Source organism: Mirounga angustirostris, unplaced genomic scaffold (assembly GCF_029215605.1).
Source record: "Mirounga angustirostris isolate CCGP_5_RB_7025 unplaced genomic scaffold, mMirAng1.0.hap1 SCAF_2, whole genome shotgun sequence".
Lineage (NCBI taxonomy): Eukaryota > Metazoa > Chordata > Mammalia > Carnivora > Phocidae > Mirounga > Mirounga angustirostris.
This window is the reverse complement of record NW_026991710.1, coordinates 195474540-195492424: the sequence shown is the minus strand read 5'-3', so window position 1 is coordinate 195492424 and position 17885 is coordinate 195474540. Positions and strand designations below refer to the sequence as shown.

Below are 17885 nucleotides of genomic sequence, written 5' to 3'. Positions count from 1 at the left end.
GTCCTAGCCTTAGCAATCAGACAACAAAAAGAAAAGGCACTCAAATTGGCAAAGAAGTCAAACTCTCTCTTCACAGATGACATGATACTTTATGTGGAAAACCCAAAAGACTCCACCCCAAAAATGCTAAAAGTCATACAGGAATTCAGCAATGTGGCAGGATATAAAATTAATGCACAGAAATCAGCTGCACTTCTATACACTAACAATGAGACAGAAGAAACAAAAATTAAGAATCAATCGCATTTACAATGGCATCAAAACCATAAGATAACTAGAAATAAACTTAACCAAAGAGGTAAAGGATCTGTACTCTAGAAACTACAGAACACTTATGAAAGAAATTGAGGAAGACACAAAGAAATGGAAAAACATTCCAGGCTCATGGATTGGAAGAATAAATATTGTTAAAATATCTATGCTACCCAGAGCAATCTACACATTCAGTACAATCCCTATCAAAATACCATCTACATTTCTCAGAGAACTGGAACAAACAATCCTAAAATTTGTATGGAACCAGAAAAGACCCCGAATAGCCAGAGGAATGTTGAAAAAGAAAACCAAAGCTGATGACATCAAAATGCCTGACTTCAAGCTATATGACAAAGCTGTAATCATCAAGACAGCATGGTACTGGCACAAAGCAGACACAGAGATCAATGGGACAGAGTAGAGACCCCAGAGATGGACCCTCAACCCTATGGTCAATTAATCTTCAACAAAGCAGGAAAAAATATCCAATGGAAAAAAGACAGTCTCTTTAAGAAATGGTGTTGCGAAAATTGGACAGCCACATGTAGAAGAATGAAACTGGACCATTTTCTTACCCCATACACAAACATAAACTCAAAGTGGATGAAGGACTTAATGGTGAGCAGGCATCATCAAAATCCTAGAAGAGAACACAGGCAGAAACCTCCTCAACCTTGGCCACAGCAACTTCTTGCTAGACACATCTCCAAAGGCAAGGGAAACAATAGCAAAAATGAACTATTGGGACTTCATCAAGATAAAAAGCTTCTGCAGAGTGAAGGAAACAACCAACAAAACTAAAAGGCAGCCTATGAATGGGAGAACATATTTGCAAAAAACATCTCGAATAAAGGATTAGTAACCAAAATCTACAAAGACCTTACCAAACTTAACACCCAAAAAACAACCAAGTTAAGAAATGGGCAGAAGACATAAATAGACACCTTTTCCAAAGAAGACATCCAGATGGCCAACAGACACATGAAAAGATGCTCAACATCAGTCATCCTCAGGGAAATACAAATCAAAACCACAATGAGATACCACCTCATACCTGTTCAGAATAGCTAAAATTAACAACACAAACTACAGGTGTTGGCAAGGATGTGGCAAAAGGGGAACCCTCTTAACACTGTTGGTGGGAATGTCAACTGGTACAGCCACTCTGGAGAACAGTATGGAGGTTCCTCCAGAAGTTAAAAATAGAACTACCCCACCATCCAGCAATTGCAGTACTAGGTATTTACCCAAAGGATACTAATGTACGGATTCAAAGGGGGACATGCACCCCGATGTTTATCAACAATAGCCAAACTATGGAGAGAGCCCAAATGTCCATCAACTGATGAGCGGATAAAGATGTGGTGTGTATATATGCAATGGAAAACTACTCGGCCATCAAAAAAAATGAAATCTTGCCACTTGCAACAAGGTGGATGGAAGTAGAGTGTATTATGCTAAATGAAATAAGTTAGAGAAAGACAAATACTGTATTATCTCACTCATATGTGGAATTTAAGAACGAAAAGAGATGAACATATGGGAAGGGTGAAAGCAAAAAAAGGACGGAAGGAAACAAGCCAAGAGACTCAACAATAGAGAACAAACTGAGGGCTTACGGAGTCAGGTGGGTGGGGGATGGGCTAAATGGGTGATGGGTATTAAGGAAGGCACTTGTTATGATGAGCACTGGATGTTGTATGTAAGTGATGAATCACTGAATTGTACTCCAGAAACTAATATTGCACAGAATGTTAACTACCTAAAATTTAAATTTAGAAAAGAATTTACTAATTTATTAAAATGGGAAGCCAACCTTACACTTTATATTTTGGCTAACAGGAAAGAAAATGTTAACACACAACGCAGTGTAGTAAATAGTTTCATCAGTATCTCATTTACAACTGAATTTTACATTTGAGTGGCATTTCTACTGCTGCAGAGATAAAATCTTCTGGCTTAAAAAAAAAAAAATCTTCGTGGCGCCTGGGTGGCTCAGTTGGTTAAGCAGCTGCCTTCGGCTCAGGTCATGATCCCGGGGTCCTGGGATCGAGCCCTGCATCAGGCTCCCTGCTCAGCGGAGAGCCTGCTTCTCCCTCTCCCTCTGCCTGCCTCTCTGCCTACTTGGACTCTCTCTCTCTGTCAAATAAATAAATAAAATCTTAAAGAAAAAAAAATCTTCTAGCTCCCACAATGAAATAATTCCAGTAAGGAGCACAATAAATATTCCACTGTATCTCAGGTCATTTTGGTCATTTCTCAAAAAAACCTGGCAATCCTATTAGGTCTTGCATGTCAATTCCAACTCCCATGTAAAAATAAATGCTATTTCAAACCTTTGCTATGACAAATGAATTTCCATAGACTTGTCTTTCCTCTTTCATTCATCGGATAGTTGGTAACTTATTTCACAAATGAGGTAGGTAATTTTGGAGGTAGATGCTTTCAACCATTGAAGTATTCCTGCATTCGCATCTCCTGTTTATGCCATCTTCCCGTTAACAGGTGAGGAATTACTTTTAATCTCAGTTTGGTTGTTTATATCTAACTTTATGTTTGGGTCCTGTTATTTCCTGCCATATCATGGATTTTATGTTATTACTTATAAACTAATAACTTTACTCCCTATTTGATCGATCCTCTTAGCACTTAAATATTAGGGTATCTTCCAATCTGAAATTTGAATTTAAAAAGAAAGTGTTTCTGGGCTGCTGTTATGTCTAGCTGTTGCCTTCTTGTCTCCTTTAATCCAGAGAAAGGTGGGGCCCATTCATCAGCATTTCTCTTCATCTCACACTATCTCATCCCACTCGTCTTTTTGTTTTTTTTTTCTTTTGGTCCCCATTAGTTCATGGGCATTATTCTTGCTGACATTAATTCATGGATGAGCCTCCTGAATGTTGAAAGTCCTGTACTGACAGGTCTATGCTGATAGGTGAGACTCAGTGAGGATGTCCTAGAACTGTTTGACCCTCCAGAAAAAATGTCAAAACCATGGGATAAGGCCACAGTTATTATCTTGAAAAAAATGTGTAAACTTTAGGGGCACCTGCGGGGGTAACTCAGTCAGTTAAACATCTGACTCCTGATTTCGGCTCAGGTCATGATCTCAGGGTCATGAGACTGAGCCCCACATCAGGCTCTGCACTCAGAGTGAAGTCTGCTTGAGATTCTCTCTCTCTCTCCCTCTGCTGCCCCCCCCCAACTGGAGTGGACACGTGCTCTCTCAAATCTTTTTTTAAAAGAAAAAATGTTTAAATTTTATACTTATTAAAGAAGTTTTGAAAATGAATGAACCAATTGTTCAACTTTACAAACTAAGAAAGTAAAAGGAAGCAAGAGTTTAACTGACATTTCAAGTTTTACAAAGAAGATAATTAGTAAAAGTTAAAAGATTAAATAAAAGATTAAAGAATGAAACAAGGAAACACTAAATTAAAAAGGACACATGAAAAGCTGCTTTCTCAGGCAAGATCAATCTTGAGAGTCACTCCTGAGTGCGGAGATGACTTTTAGGGCTTCCAGTCAACAGAACACTTTGCTGTACAGCAGCCACAAACAAGAAGGAATTCGCTATGTGGCAAAGACAGTCCTCTGCTGTTCGCTGAAACATTGGTGAATTCAGGAGCATTAAACTCCTTTATGAAGATCAACAGATGGATTTTTCTGCCTGTTTCTTCAGAACACACTCCTATCCTAGTGAAGCCCACACACTGTGTGGCAGCAGTGAGTATATGCACTGGACCTGTGTTCCCTTGAAAATACAGACCCCATAGTCTCTGCTAGTAGCTGCTGAGCACAGGGTCAGAGCAGACACTTCCATTTCTCCTGCTCCTGAGCTTCTCTGTCTCTCCCATTCCTGGGTCCCTGAGCCCCAAACACCACTCTTACTCCCTCTCCAGACTCCCTTCACACAGTCAACGCGCTTCTGCCTCCCTCCTCCTTGGAGAGATACTTCTGTTCTATGCTTGGTTTAAAAAAGTCTGGACTTTTTTCAAGCTATCTTGCAACCCCCTGAGGAACAGCACTGTCCTCACAGGAACGACATGGCTAGTTTGGGATAGTGTGGCAGGTTTTGCCCTTCACACCCCTACCCCAGAAACTTCAGATCATATCTCTCAATTCCTGACCAAGAGCCGCTTCTCTGTCATGGTTTTACTCACAGTCTTTATTCACAATATTTAATTCCTCTTTTCCAGAACATCCTATTAAACTATCAAAAAATATGAAATTAAGAAGACCTAATTAGTAGCACTGGAAAACACGAAAGAAGGTCAGCAACGGAAACAGCTGAGTAATTTATTCAATTATGAACAGATGGGCGCTCTTTCAACAAAGTTCCACAACAGTCCAGCATATCCTTGATCATTTCCAGAGACATGGCAAAGAGAACATAAACATACTTAACTGGGAAACAGTTCACAGCCCACTACGGTAAAAGGTCACCGAAGGGGAGAAAGATGTGCCATATTAGACTAACTGGTTAAACTAAATTTTGGCTGTTAATATAAAAAGTTAAGCCCATCGGACCCACTTCCCTCTCCTCAATTTTACCCCCGCTTTTTCTCGTCCCTCTCCTTGGCTCGGTTTCCCTGGTCCTCCCCTTGTCTCTCTCTTTCCCCTTATCCCCCCGCCCCAACTCCACATTCACAAGAAGAGAATGAACATTCCCTGCCCGGGGAAAGCACACTTTCTGGTGGCACAGCCAGTGGGCAGGGACGGGACAGAACAAGGGGTGTCAGAAGATGGGGCGGGTGAGCGCCCCAGCACGAGGCCTCCCTGAGGAGGTGGCTGCGGAGGGGCCCGAGCAGCAGCCGGGCCGACCCCGAACGACGCGTGGAGGAGAATTCAGGGCTGGGTCTACAGGATCCGACGTCAAGAGGGCGAAGCGTCCTGGTGCCGCCCCCCCGGTGCCGCGAAGGGCGAGAACGCACCTCGCGGGCGGGGACCTGACACGCGCCGGGTGCGGAGGGGAGACGGGGGAAAGAAGAGAAGCAGAAGAGTTGGGGCGGAGACGGCTTGGGAGCCAGCCTACCGGAAACAGACGCGGATCCAGACCAGCAGCACAGCGTCTCGCGACCGGGCGGGGCTCCCCGCGGGCGAGGCTGGCGGAGGTGGGGGCTGTAAGGTTCGCGAGGCCCCGGCCTCCGGGTGTGAAGGACGCAACACCGCGCGGGCAGCGACGTGCGAGCAGCGACGTGCGAGGTACAACTGGAACTGCCGGAACTCACGCCAGCGCAGACGCCCTTCCATCCGGGAAATCTGCTTCCGGGTGGGCCGGAAACGGCGAGCGCGGGTGGGGCGGGGCCTGGAGGGAAGGGTTTGTGCGAGGCGGGCGCGTGCCTCCGCCCCACCTCCAGGCCGTTTCCGGTCTGCGCGTCCTTCCGCCCCAGAGCTTGGGTGGGCGCTTTTGCGTCCTGGGGAAAGTGTAGGGTGTTCCGTGGGGCCGGGCTGCCCTGCTCGGCTTCAAGTTAATGGTTCAGGTACTCTAGGTAACAGCTTAGCGTTGGCGCCAGCAATGTGGAGTGCGGAGCTGTTTCCTTCTCAACAGTTTGAGAACGGCTTAAATAAAAAACCTTTGTGCGTGCCTGTGGGTCCGCGGGCTCGGAGGGGCGGCCCGGGTGCGGGGACCTCTGTGCGGAGATGCAGGCGGTGTGCGGGGCAGGGACGTCTGCAGCGCCACCTGTTAAATGTGTGTTTCTTTTTCGGTGGGACGAGTGTGAGCGCCGAACTCACCTGTGCGAAACCGCAGACGGTAGCTTCCGTTTGTCTTCCCTGCTCGCGGGGCGGCGGAAGGACTTCGCGGGCCCAGCATTGGCAGTGAGGATGGACGGCCGAGGCCTTGGTGTGATTGCGCACATCTGGAGAAGATGTGTAAATTCAGATACCTTTGAGCCAAATGTGCGTGACATCAGCAAATTGCCTGAGTTACTACATTTCACATTTTTCTTTATCTTTACTCCAGAGTTAACCGAGAGAACATTTTTAATTGTGAAAAGTCAGATGTTTTAATCTGCATTTTTTCTATCTCTAAATGTTTTGTGTCAAGTGTGGACAATATTAGTTTTTCATTATTTCTATATACACCTGATTGAAATGTCTGTTCGCTGACAAGAACAGTAAACACAGTAAAACTGGATTCTCAGATTTCAGTTGCCTCGTTTATACCCTTAATAAATATTAATTGTGAAATATGTAAGTGAAAATCTTCTCTATCTCCTTCATAAATTCTGAAGTTCATACTAGAGGGAATTTGGCAAAACTAAATCCCAACTACTCTTGCTGCAGAAATTTCTCAAAGATGATTCCCGAAGAAGAACTCTTCTGGTTTTCCCAAAACCTACACAAATTTCTCCAACTTTTACATTTTTTTTAAATATTAAATATCTGGACTCATAGATTTAAGTTCTGGAAGGATAATGTTCTCTTAGGGAGGGGAACAGTAAACACTGGGGATCCTATGGAGGGAGTCAGGGGAGCCCTGCCCACAGTGCCTCCAGGGCGGAGATCACTTCACCTGAGCTCACCTGACTCATCTCAGATCTGTGGGGAACTGGACACAGACTAAGGAGGGCTGTATATGATTTGGGGCCAAGGAATCCAGCTACCTGAACCTCTCCCCCATTCCGTCTTCATCCCCCTCTCTCTACATAGAAGTCAAGTGATACAGTTCTGCCAGTGTAAACCATCCAGCCTCCAACCCACTTTCTCCATCAAATCTTCTGTGTTCTGGTTTACACATAGAATGCTTCAGGAGGCTGGAAGTTGACCGAAGTGATACGTGGGTGCACGTAGGGTGCGCATTGTTTGGAAGTTCCCTATGAAAAGCCAAGCTTATAAGATGGTGACTTAGTAGACTAAGGTCTGCCCACATCTCTGAATCTCTATTTCCCTGGCTGAGAATTAGGTCCCATGAAAGCTGAGGAGTGAAAAGAAAGAGTGCATTGAAGTATAATTACTTCTATGTTTTTGTTATAGTAGTAATAAAATGAAATATTTTCCAGGCATTCCTTAGAAAAATGCCTTCACTAACAAGGCAAGAAACCACAAATGCTGGAGAGGTTGTGGAGAAAGGGGAACTCTCTTACACTGTTGTTGGGAATGCAAGTTGGTACAGCCACTTTGGAAAACAGTGTGGAGGTGCCTCAAAAATCTAAAAATAGAGCTACCCTATGACCCAGCAATTGCACTCCTGGGTATTTACCCCAAAGACACAGATGTAGTGAAAAGAAGGGCCACATGCACCCCAATGTTCATAGCAGCAATGTCCACAATAGCCAAACTGTGGAAAGAGCCGAGATGCCCTTCAACAGATGAATGGATAAAGAAGATGTGGTCTATATATACAATTGAATATTACTCAGCCATCAGAAAGGATGAATACCCAACTTTTACATCAACATGGTTGGGACTGGAGGAGATTACGCTAAGTGAAAAAGTCAAGCAGAGAAAGTTCATTATCATGTGGTTTCACTTATTTGTGGAACATAAGGAATAGCATGGAGGACATTAGGAGAAGGAAGGGAAAAATGAAGGGGGGGAAATCGGAGGGAGAGACGAACCATGAGAGACTATGGACTCTGAGAAACAAACTGAAGGTTTTAGAGGGGAGGGGAGTGGGGGGATGGGTTAGCCCAGTGATGGTTATTAAGGAGGGCACGTTCTGCATGGAGCACTGGGTGTTATATGAAAACAATGAATCATGGATCACTACATCAAAAACTAATGATGTATTGTGTGGTGACATAACAAAAAATAGAATTTTTAAAAATCATGAGAAAGTAATAAAAAAAGGAAAAAAAGAAAAATGCCTTCACTAAAGAATGAGTCCCCTTTTGAAGAACTGACACAGCCCTACATAATCATAATGACTGGAGGATGGCACTTTGAAGAGGGTCACTCTGATGGCCTGATGAGTAGGTGGAATGCATGTGTGTAAGAGAACCTGTGTTCACATCATTCCTGGGATATGATGTGAGCTGTTTCGCACAGGTGAGTTCGGCATTCACACTCGTCCCACCGAAAAAGAAACACACATTTAACAGATGGAGCTGCAGACGTCCCTGCCCCGCACACCGTCAAGTGCCCTGAATATCCTGACATCTGAGGGAGCCTCCAGCTGAGAGCAGAGTTGTGCTGTGAGTCAAACTAGGGAGCTGTTGTGGAATGAAGCGGTTTCTCTGTTGGGTTTAGGAGGGTGGAATGAAGGAGCTTGAGCTTGGAGATTCTGATTCCCCTACCTGGGGACTTGACCACATGAGAGGGTATAAAGTGTGAAGTTTGTGAATATGGTGTCCCCCGGTGCTGAGACATTTGTTTGCCTTTTGTCCTGAGATTCTGCTGAGATCTTTGGAATGCTCAGACACCATTTGTCTCATTTTTTTTCATGATGAAAATACGTTCACGTGTGGGTGTGTATATTAATACTCTAATCATGCCATGTTGAAAGTGAAGAAAGCACAACAACCCGGAGGTAGAAAAGTGGGAGATGAAGAACACAAACAATGAGTCTGTGATGAAAATCCACTCTCCAGCCATGTTCCAGGCCAGTCCCTCCAAATGGCCTTCCTGAGATCGGACAGTTAACGATGGAGCTCCAGGTTCATGACAGCTCCCTCATTCCAGCCTCCTGAGGAGCCAGCCCCTCCTGGTCAGAGTCCTTATGTCTTACAGTGTTCTGAGGGGTCCTGGGCTCTAAGCTGATGCAGATAATTCTGAGGAAGCTCTTGGCTGCAAGTTCACCCTCTCCAGCCTTTTCAGGAGGACAAGAGCAGTTTCTATGTCCATGAATATAATTGGAAAAGTTTACTGGTCCTGGAGGGCCAACGATGCCCTCCCTGGGTCATCACGGCCAGCACAATGTGTTCCTGGTCCCTTGGGATGCCCCCAACAGCACGAGCGCCGGCAGAGATGGCGGGTGTGTATGTCAGAGGGGAGCCCTCAGTAATCATCTTTGCTATTCATTTAATGGAAAGGTGGCAGATAACTTTTTTGTTAGTGGCAATTGGGACAACTTTATAAAATAATTAATACTATGTAGCTTAGAACATCAGAAAAAATTATTCCTGACTCATTTACATCTCCCTAAAAACCTCCATTATTAAAGCAGAGGGTCTTTTGCTCCTAATTTTCGAATACACCATTTACCTGCAGTCTTTCTAACCACAAAAGGCTATGAATTCAAATACCGTCTTCATATAGAACACAAATACATACTCCTCTCATTTCTGAATGCATATAAAACAAACTCGTGTCCAAATACAAAATCCCAAATCTGACCAAGGCCAGGCAATATGCACACACACCTGCAGTCCCAGATGCACACACTTATCCCATATAACCCCCAGGTGAACCACAAAATGTATAATAAACATGCCAAAAGCTATGTAGATGGCCCAGCCCCATTGCCCCTTAAGAACACACCATTGAACTTACTTTGACAACCTGCCAAAGATTGAACTTACATTGACAACACTCAATACCAGTAGGAAGCATGAAAACAAAACCCCCTACCCCCCGTATCACACAAACACTTCCACATTCAGTTCTTCTAAGTCACTGAACATGGGTCCCATATTGCAAAAATGGAAACATCCCATGCCCAGCATCAGCTGACTTTCCAAACACCACAACTGGCATGTCCTCAGACCCAGCAATAGACCCAGTCCTCTCCCGAAATCTTGCAGTGGAGACCTACACTCCAAAGCCCAGATACACAAATGCACACTGAGTTTAATGTCCCATGAACACATGCAGAAAGACATAAAGACAGTCCCTCCGCATGCCTAGACTACTCCATGTCAGAAAATACTTCCTACATATGAATTCACCCTGGAACGTTCTCTCCACTACCTACCAGCACCGGTATACACAAAGACAAATCTTCTGCCCTCATTTCTTCATCCACGAGTGACTGTGTGTGTGCATGTGTGCATGCTTGTGTGTCAACATTTGTTGACTGGGCTACATCAAGAGACCTCTTACCCTTCTTGTTATTCCTTTTGTTACCCCTGGCCCTCTCCCACATATGGGACTTTGCCAATGTGCATTGCCACCTGAGCAGGGATGTCCCTGGGCTGAATGGTTGAGCAGGTGGCTTTCCCGTTCTGTATTTTGACTCGTGAATCATGACAGCATTGGAAGGCATAGGGAATTCTGTCTTCCTGAGGTTGGATTCAGGCTTTGGCCAGTATTGTCCTAGAGAAATTTCTACTGGTTTAAGGCATATTCGTTTGGTTTCTGTTTTTTCAATGTTCTCCTCCAACACAAGAACTTTGATGTAGGAGTCTCTTTCAGGCAATGGAACTGCTCCTTTCTCTCTGGACTGGCAGCAGAGTTCTTCACCCTCTTCCAGAGACTCCACAGATTTTTCTAAGTTCACTTTTGAGCTCTAGGAACCAGTAGGACTGCATGAACCTCTGGAAATTTTCTAAGCACCTCAGGTGTGCAAGCCTGGAGCTTGACTACAAGTCCTGTAGAGGGCTATCTGCCAGTCTGAGCAAACTCAGAATCATCTAAGTCCTCTCTGGAAGCTCCAGAACCACAGGTGCCGGCCTGTTTTGCCCCCTGCTAGTGGGGAAGTACCGAGGATGATGCCCTCCAATCATGGTATGGAGATACTTCTAACATAATGGGGCCCTGGGAAAACTAGATGGCAGACGGGGAGACAGGAGGTGAGATCTGATGTAGAGCTGGGGGCTCAATGCCCCATGTAGGCGGGGCTTCTGAAACCTGGAGGGGGCAGTGTGGGTCTGGTCACTCCTTCCTGGTTGGGAACCCTGCCCAGCCATCCATGTGGCAGAACCACAGAAAGCTTCTGAGTGGCCTGTGGTTGGCAGGACCTGGACCAGGGTCCCTGACCGGCACTCGGTAGTGATGTGTCCCGGTGCTGGTGCAAGGGGCCCCACTTTCACCCATGGCCTCATGTGGCTTGTTTCCTTTTCCCTGTGACCGCCCTTCTTTGCCATCACAGACAGCATTTCATGGTGCAGTCCTAGGACTCTGTCTCCAAACTATACTATGAGGCCCTATATCAGTACATTGTCATTTACTCAAAGAAATCCATTCTCAATCTCCAACTTTTTACTTTAATATTATCTTCTTTAAACTGATTAATATTTGTATCATCATGATCATCATTGTGACTGTTACTGTTGTGATTCACCATTTATTATTACAGTTCTTGTCATGGATCTTTTGTGTGATTGTTGTTATACAATGTGGTATACAATTTCTCAGTTCGTGAAGGTTGTCAGTCTACTGAAGATGATATAAAGGGAATCCGAAGACATACATAAACCAGGACCTCCAGGCTCCCAATGCACTGCCTGATGCTAGTTCGAAGGATGGGCCCCCTGAAATATTCCAGGTTCCCTCTTAATGCAAGGACCTGCTCACACCAGCCAGGGAGACTTGGAAAGGACACTCTGGTCTTGTCTTAGGCTCTGGAAAATATTAGGCACGTCCTCCACATGCCAGCAACTCTATATGCACACCTGCAGCCCCCAGGGAAGGCTTCCTGGCACCAACTGGAACACCTAAAGATTTTTTAAGTACTAACTCAGGTCCACAAACCCCTCCCGCGGGCTGGAAAGGGTCATGAATGGCTTCTGTTACCCAACTGAGTTTTCAGGTTTCTTAATAAGTCAGCTCAGGGCCCAGGAGTCACTGCTTTGTACCCGGAATGGTAGGAAGGGGCCTACCTGCTCACCAGAGCCTCTGCAGAATCTCCTCGGTCTGTTTAGGAACCCACAGCAAAAGATGCACACAGAGAGCCTCCCAGAATTCCCAAGCTTTGGGAAATTTTCTAAGTCTCCTCGGGTGTCCAGGAAAGACTGGAGCAATATGCAAAGGCACTGAAAGGGTGACTGGTCCATTGGAGCAAACACAGAAGCTTCTAGAAAACCCGGGGACGCGGGTTTTGGCTGTTTCACTCCCTCAGGTAGGGAAGAGTGAAGGGTGACTCCCTCCAGCAGCCCTTGGAGGAGATGCGAGTACCCAGATGTATCAGTCACAAAGGGCCATGGAAGAGCAGACAGCAGAAGGGTACCAGAAGGTTTGCTATGACAAAATGCTGGGGGCTTACTGTTTGTCTGTGCTTCTGGGCGCCATGCGTGGGTCTGGAGCCCTGCCTTCTCGTGAGGGAGCCCTGCCTCATCAGCCAGCTGTCTCATCTCCTGAAAGCTGCCGGGCACTGGCTGGCATGGAGGCCCAGGACGAGGGGTACATTAGAAGTCCCCCGTAGGCCTAGTAACCCAAGGTTCACCTAGGAGTCTGCGTGTTTGCACATGCCTACCTCCGAGCTGATTTTCTTCTCTTTCTGGCTGTTCGTCTTTGCCTTCTGGGACTCAAAACTACCCCATGAGGCCCAATATCCGTACCTATTATTCACTAAGGGAAATCTGTTCTCTGTGTCCTAAGTCCGTCGGTTGAGTATTATTGTTAATATTGTCAATGGTTATTAGTGTTCGTATCATGACGATGAGCATCATTATTGTTGATCTTCATCGGTTCGAATTACGACCACTGTTATTACCGATTATAACTGTGGTTCTATCCCACAGCAATGAATATAGTTTTTCTACTCATGAAGGGCTTCCAGTTACCAGAGATGACTACGAGGGTCCCCAGCAGACACACAAACGCCCAGCTGCCCCCAGGATCCAGCTGTACCGACTAGTGCCCTTTCACAGGAGGACCTCCTGAAAGACTCCATGTCCGCTGCGGTGGCAGGCCCTGACCTGAGGGAACCAGGGCACCCCTGGAAAGGCACCCTCTGCCCTCCTGAGACGTTGGGCACATTTACAACGAGAACATCTTTGGCCAGTCAGATCCACTAGAAAAATACCTCCATTCAGCCCCAGCATTGCCTCAGGCTTCAGTGCCTCGATGCCCTCCTGCAAGCTTTTCCCCACACAGCCCTGGGGGTCCTGTTTGGGGGCGGCAGCGCGACTCAGCAGAGGGGTTATAGGAAGGTGTTTGCAAGTACTGTGCCTGGACCAGCAGGGGGCGAGAGGCCCACACAAGTGGTTCAAGGACTCCCTGCCCCCTCAACACTGCCCTTGCCCCTGCCGGAGGGTCCCCAGCTCCGTGCCTTCCAGGGCAGTACCAGATTTCCAGGGCACCCGAAGGCATTAGAATGTTTCCAGAGGTTCAGGCAGGCCTAGGACACGCTTGTTCCTTGGCTGGTGGCAATGGCAACTTCCGGGCTCTGAGCCGATACAAAATTCTGAGAGGCGCGTGCTTGTCTGTCCTTTCCAGAACAGTAGGGCAGCGCCCGGGACCTTGAGGAGACTCAGAAGAAAATTTTGTGACGGGTCTTCCTGGGTCATCGATGACAGAACAAGAGGTTGCTGGCACCTTGAGGGGACTTGTACAGTTTTAGGGGCTCAGCCGCTCAAGAGTTGTCCCCCCATACCCTCGCTGCCTACACAAGAGTCTCAGGAATGCCCCGGATGGCATTCCTGACTCGTCCTTGCCTGCAGGAGCAGATCCTGGGCCCCCGAGTTAACTCACAGAATTCTGCGGTGACTCTGATGTGCCAAGAAGACCCTCACCTGGGCTTACAGGCCGGCAAACGTGGCTACTGGGTCCTCGAGGGTTTTGCTACGTTTTTCCATCTTTAGGAAACCAAGCAGCCTTTACAAACAGTGAGCCTCTATTCAGTGTTGCAGAACTACCGCAAACGTGAGCCAATGCTAGGGTGCTAATTACAGAAATTAATGATGAACAACCATCAGAACTATCATGGTAATCAACAAAATAACAGAAATACTAGTGATTTTAGTAATTACAGTATTAAACTAAGGAGATGGAGCTTATAGTACATACTCCTCTGAGGGAAGGACAAGGCTCTGATGTGGGAGCGCTGGATCAGAGTCCCAGGACTGCACCGTGTCCTGTGTGTCATGATGGCAAACGTGAGCCGCAGGAGGAAAAGGGTGGCTCTCCGGGGGCCACGGGGAGCACAGAGCCTCCTGCATGGACCTCTGAAGGAGAATATTGAGGGGAGGTTGAAGGACTCTGGTCCTGCCTGCCACAGGACACTCCGCAGCTTTCCGTAACTGGGCCAATGGCCGGTTGGGCACGGCTCCCCCCACCCCGGCAGGAAGGCAGGGCTCCCCCCATCCCCCCCGCAGGAAGGCAGGGCTCCCCCCCACCCCCCGGCAGGAAGGCAGGGCTCCCCCCCACCCCCCGGCAGGAAGGCAGGGCTCCCCCCCACCCCCCGGCAGGAAGGCAGGGCTCCCCCCATCCCCCCCGCAGGAAGGCAGGGCTCCCCCCCACCCCCCGGCAGGAAGGCAGGGCTCCCCCCCACCCCCCGGCAGGAAGGCAGGGCTCCCCCCATCCCCCCCGCAGGAAGGCAGGGCTCCCCCCCACCCCCCGGCAGGAAGGCAGGGCTCCCCCCCACCCCCCGGCAGGAAGGCAGGGCTCCCCCCATCCCCCCCGCAGGAAGGCAGGGCTCCCCCCCACCCCCCGGCAGGAAGGCAGGGCTCCCCCCCACCCCCCGGCAGGAAGGCAGGGCTCCCCCCATCCCCCCCGCAGGAAGGCAGGGCTCCCCCCCACCCCCCGGCAGGAAGGCAGGGCTCCCCCCATCCCCCGGCAGGAAGGCAGGGCTCCCCCCATCCCCCCCGCAGGAAGGCAGGGCTCCCCCCACCCCCCGGCAGGAAGGCAGGGCTCCCCCCATCCCCCGGCAGGAAGGCAGGGCTCCCCCCACCCCCCGGCAGGAAGGCAGGGCTTCCCCCATCCCCCCCGCAGGAAGGCAGGGCTCCCCCCATCCCCCGGCAGGAAGGCAGGGCTCCCCCCACCCCCCGGCAGGAAGGCAGGGCTTCCCCCCACACCCCGCCCGCAGGAAGGCAGGGCTCCGGAGCCACAGCTGTCCCCCACTGCACACAGAAGCACTGTCTTCACGGAACTTTAAGACCCAGCACTACCTCAGCCCTTTCTGCCTGCTTGCCCTCCTGCCGGCCGCTCTTCCCAGGCCCCTCCTGGTCAGGACTTAGAGGTGCCCTCTCTCCGCCTGGGTCTGTCTGTCCGAGGTGCGATCTTCTTGTCCCCTGGCCAGCAGGGGGGGTGACACGGGCTGGCAGCTGTGGTTCCTCCAGGTCCTGGGAAAATTTAGACAATCCTGCCGTTGCTCTGGGGGCCCGTCGCCCTCCCCAGCGCCTTCCAGAACAGCTCCCGCCTTCGCTGTACACTTGGGGAAGCAGCCCATCCGCAGAACCTCCGGCATCCCAGGACGCCCTCCCCGCGCTGCCTCTGTCGGCAACGGCCGCTTCCGGAGCGAACACTGACCTAGAACATTTTGAGGAAGCTCTGGTGGGCCTGGGACACCCTCCCCTGCCATTCCAAGTAGGAACCAGTGGTCCTGGCGTCCCTGAGGTGATTTAGAAAAGTCCCCCCAAGTCTCGGGAGGGTCCCAGATGCTGTTTACACCGTCCATGCAATCAGGAGTGGCTCCTCGGCCCCAGAGGTCACTTAGAAAGCTTTGTACTGGTTCTGACAGGGTGGAGATGCCCTGCTTTCACCTGTAGACCAAACACGTGGTTGCTGGGCCTTCGAGGGTGCTTACAAATGTTCACCGAGGTGGAGGCTGGACAGGGATGCTTTCTTTGGGTCTCCCTGCCAGCAGAAGCTAGCCCCTATCTCCAGAGGGACTTAAACCTTTCAGGAAGCTTATCAGTTTCAGTTTTGTTAGAGGAAATACGTTCCAGGTCAACTTGGGGGCCCAGGAAATGCTCTTGGCCAGAATGCTGGAGAGAGTTTCCCACCCACGTGAGCCCTCACAGAATTTTCTACCCTCAGGACCCCAGGACCCGTATTTCTGAAATAGATGCACAAGGATGGCTTTATAAAGCCTGCCCAAGCCTCTGGAAATGTTCTGTGCTTCCCTGGGTGTCACAGAGATGCCGGTGCTGGGCTGGAAAGCAAGGAGATTGGGATCTGCCAACCCTGGCTTACTGGGTCTGCAGGACAAGCTTTCCAGATGGCTCACTCACAAGAGGCCTTAGTTCTTCACCATGCAGACATCTCTATAGTCTTGTTTGAGTGTCTTTGTCAAATGTAAGCTGGTTTTACCCAGAGTGAGGGTTCCAGTAACTCAGGCCTGAAGCTATAACCTCTCTTACGACCTGTCAGAACTTACACTCGTCGTCCCTGCAGTATCTTACCGTTTACACACGCCGCTCCCTCAGTGTGGAAGGAAACTGGACAAGGGTACGAATACTAGGCAGGGAGTTCAGGAAGAGCCATTTTGGAGGCTGGCTTCCAGTTAAACTTCAGTGACTATTTCAGATCTTAGCAAATGTTGTTGCCATTTACTTAGGCACTCCAATGAAAACACTAGATAACTCATATATGCCCACTTTCTCCACATACGTCACTATGGGGTTAGAATTTCTTGACTGTTTTCCCTCCCCTCTATACACTCACACTGTTTTAGTTTGGAGTCTCATCTAGCCTCTATCACTGCAACAGCCTTCTTCCAAATAGACTGCCCTGGCAATTTAGTAAATCCCCCAGGCCAATTCCCGAGTTCTGTTATAAAACTGGCATTTCGTTTTGCACAGATTAAGATGGTGCTTTATCCTTCCATGCTCCACACACACGTGCACACACATGAGGCTGTCAGTCACAAAAGCCAAACCTGAGACTTCTACTAAGACAAAAGAACATAGGATTCTCCAGTATTCGAACTAGAAAGAATCTGAGAGATGATTTAAGTTGGTATCTTCCAGTGAGTATTCCAGAATAAGTTTCAGAATAATTACTGGGGCAACTGGTTAAAGCAGACTTGTAGCCTTCACTCCACCTGACCAAACTGAAAATGTTGGGAGTGGGTCTAAGTGTCCGCATGAGAAAGCCACTCTCCCTGTTAGTTTCATGCACAATAGTGATTAAGAGCCCCCTGGTCTGGCTTCGACAGACCTACATCTCTGTAGGTGCTGTTGACATCCAAGGAAGACAGTCTTCCTCCCAAGGTCCATACCTCTAGTCAATGGCAGGTCTGGAGATTCAGCACCTAAATCCAGACCTTGTGCCTCCACGTTCAGTGACATTTCACTGCCCTGCCTTGTTCCACCCAAGGAGGAGGGTTTGAAAGTAAAGGACCACGTGATTCCTGCTTCGAGGACCAAAGCATGGTCCCAGCAAGGAAGAAGCCCACACCTTCGTGGGGGAGGTAAGGGTGTGTTGGGCAAACGACACACGGTGTGCCGGGAGCGGAGCCCTGAGGGCATTCAGACTAGGAGTGAACATGGGGATTCCTCATTAGCAAAGCCTGGGAAGTATTCACTAACAAAACGTCTGGTCACTAACTAACCGGACTGGTTTCTCATTGTAACTGAGGACAGACAGCGCTGTTTGTGCCCTTTGATGTGCTGCCCAAGGGTTCGTAGCGTTCGTTCCCATTTGGCAAGCTTTTCTAGTCAACACTGGGCACCCACCTCCTCCTCATGAACTGAGGGTCAGACAGAACGAGGATTCTCAGTTTTCTCACGAAGGCCACTGTGTGCACAGCACCCCGCTGTCCACGAGTGTCGCTCATGAGGTGTGGAAGGGCGCCTGTCACCCAGACAGACGTTCTGCCGCAGCCCCGGACAGCCACAGACGGAAGTGTCCTCTGCCTGTTGGAA

General features: G+C 48.7%; 1 protein-coding gene across 6 annotated transcripts in view; it reads right to left on the bottom strand.

The window, feature by feature from the left end:
- Nucleotides 1-5522, bottom strand: part of LOC123847816 (zinc finger protein 705A-like) — a 36762-nt gene extending 31240 nt beyond the window's left edge. For all 6 annotated transcript variants that reach the window (XM_054508552.2, XM_045879591.3, XM_045879594.3 and 3 more), the window contains exon 1: nt 5291-5522. The gene's annotated coding sequence lies outside the window, so the exon portion shown is untranslated. The remainder of the gene's footprint in view (nt 1-5290) is intronic.
- Between the last annotated feature and the right edge of the window lie 12363 nt (nt 5523-17885).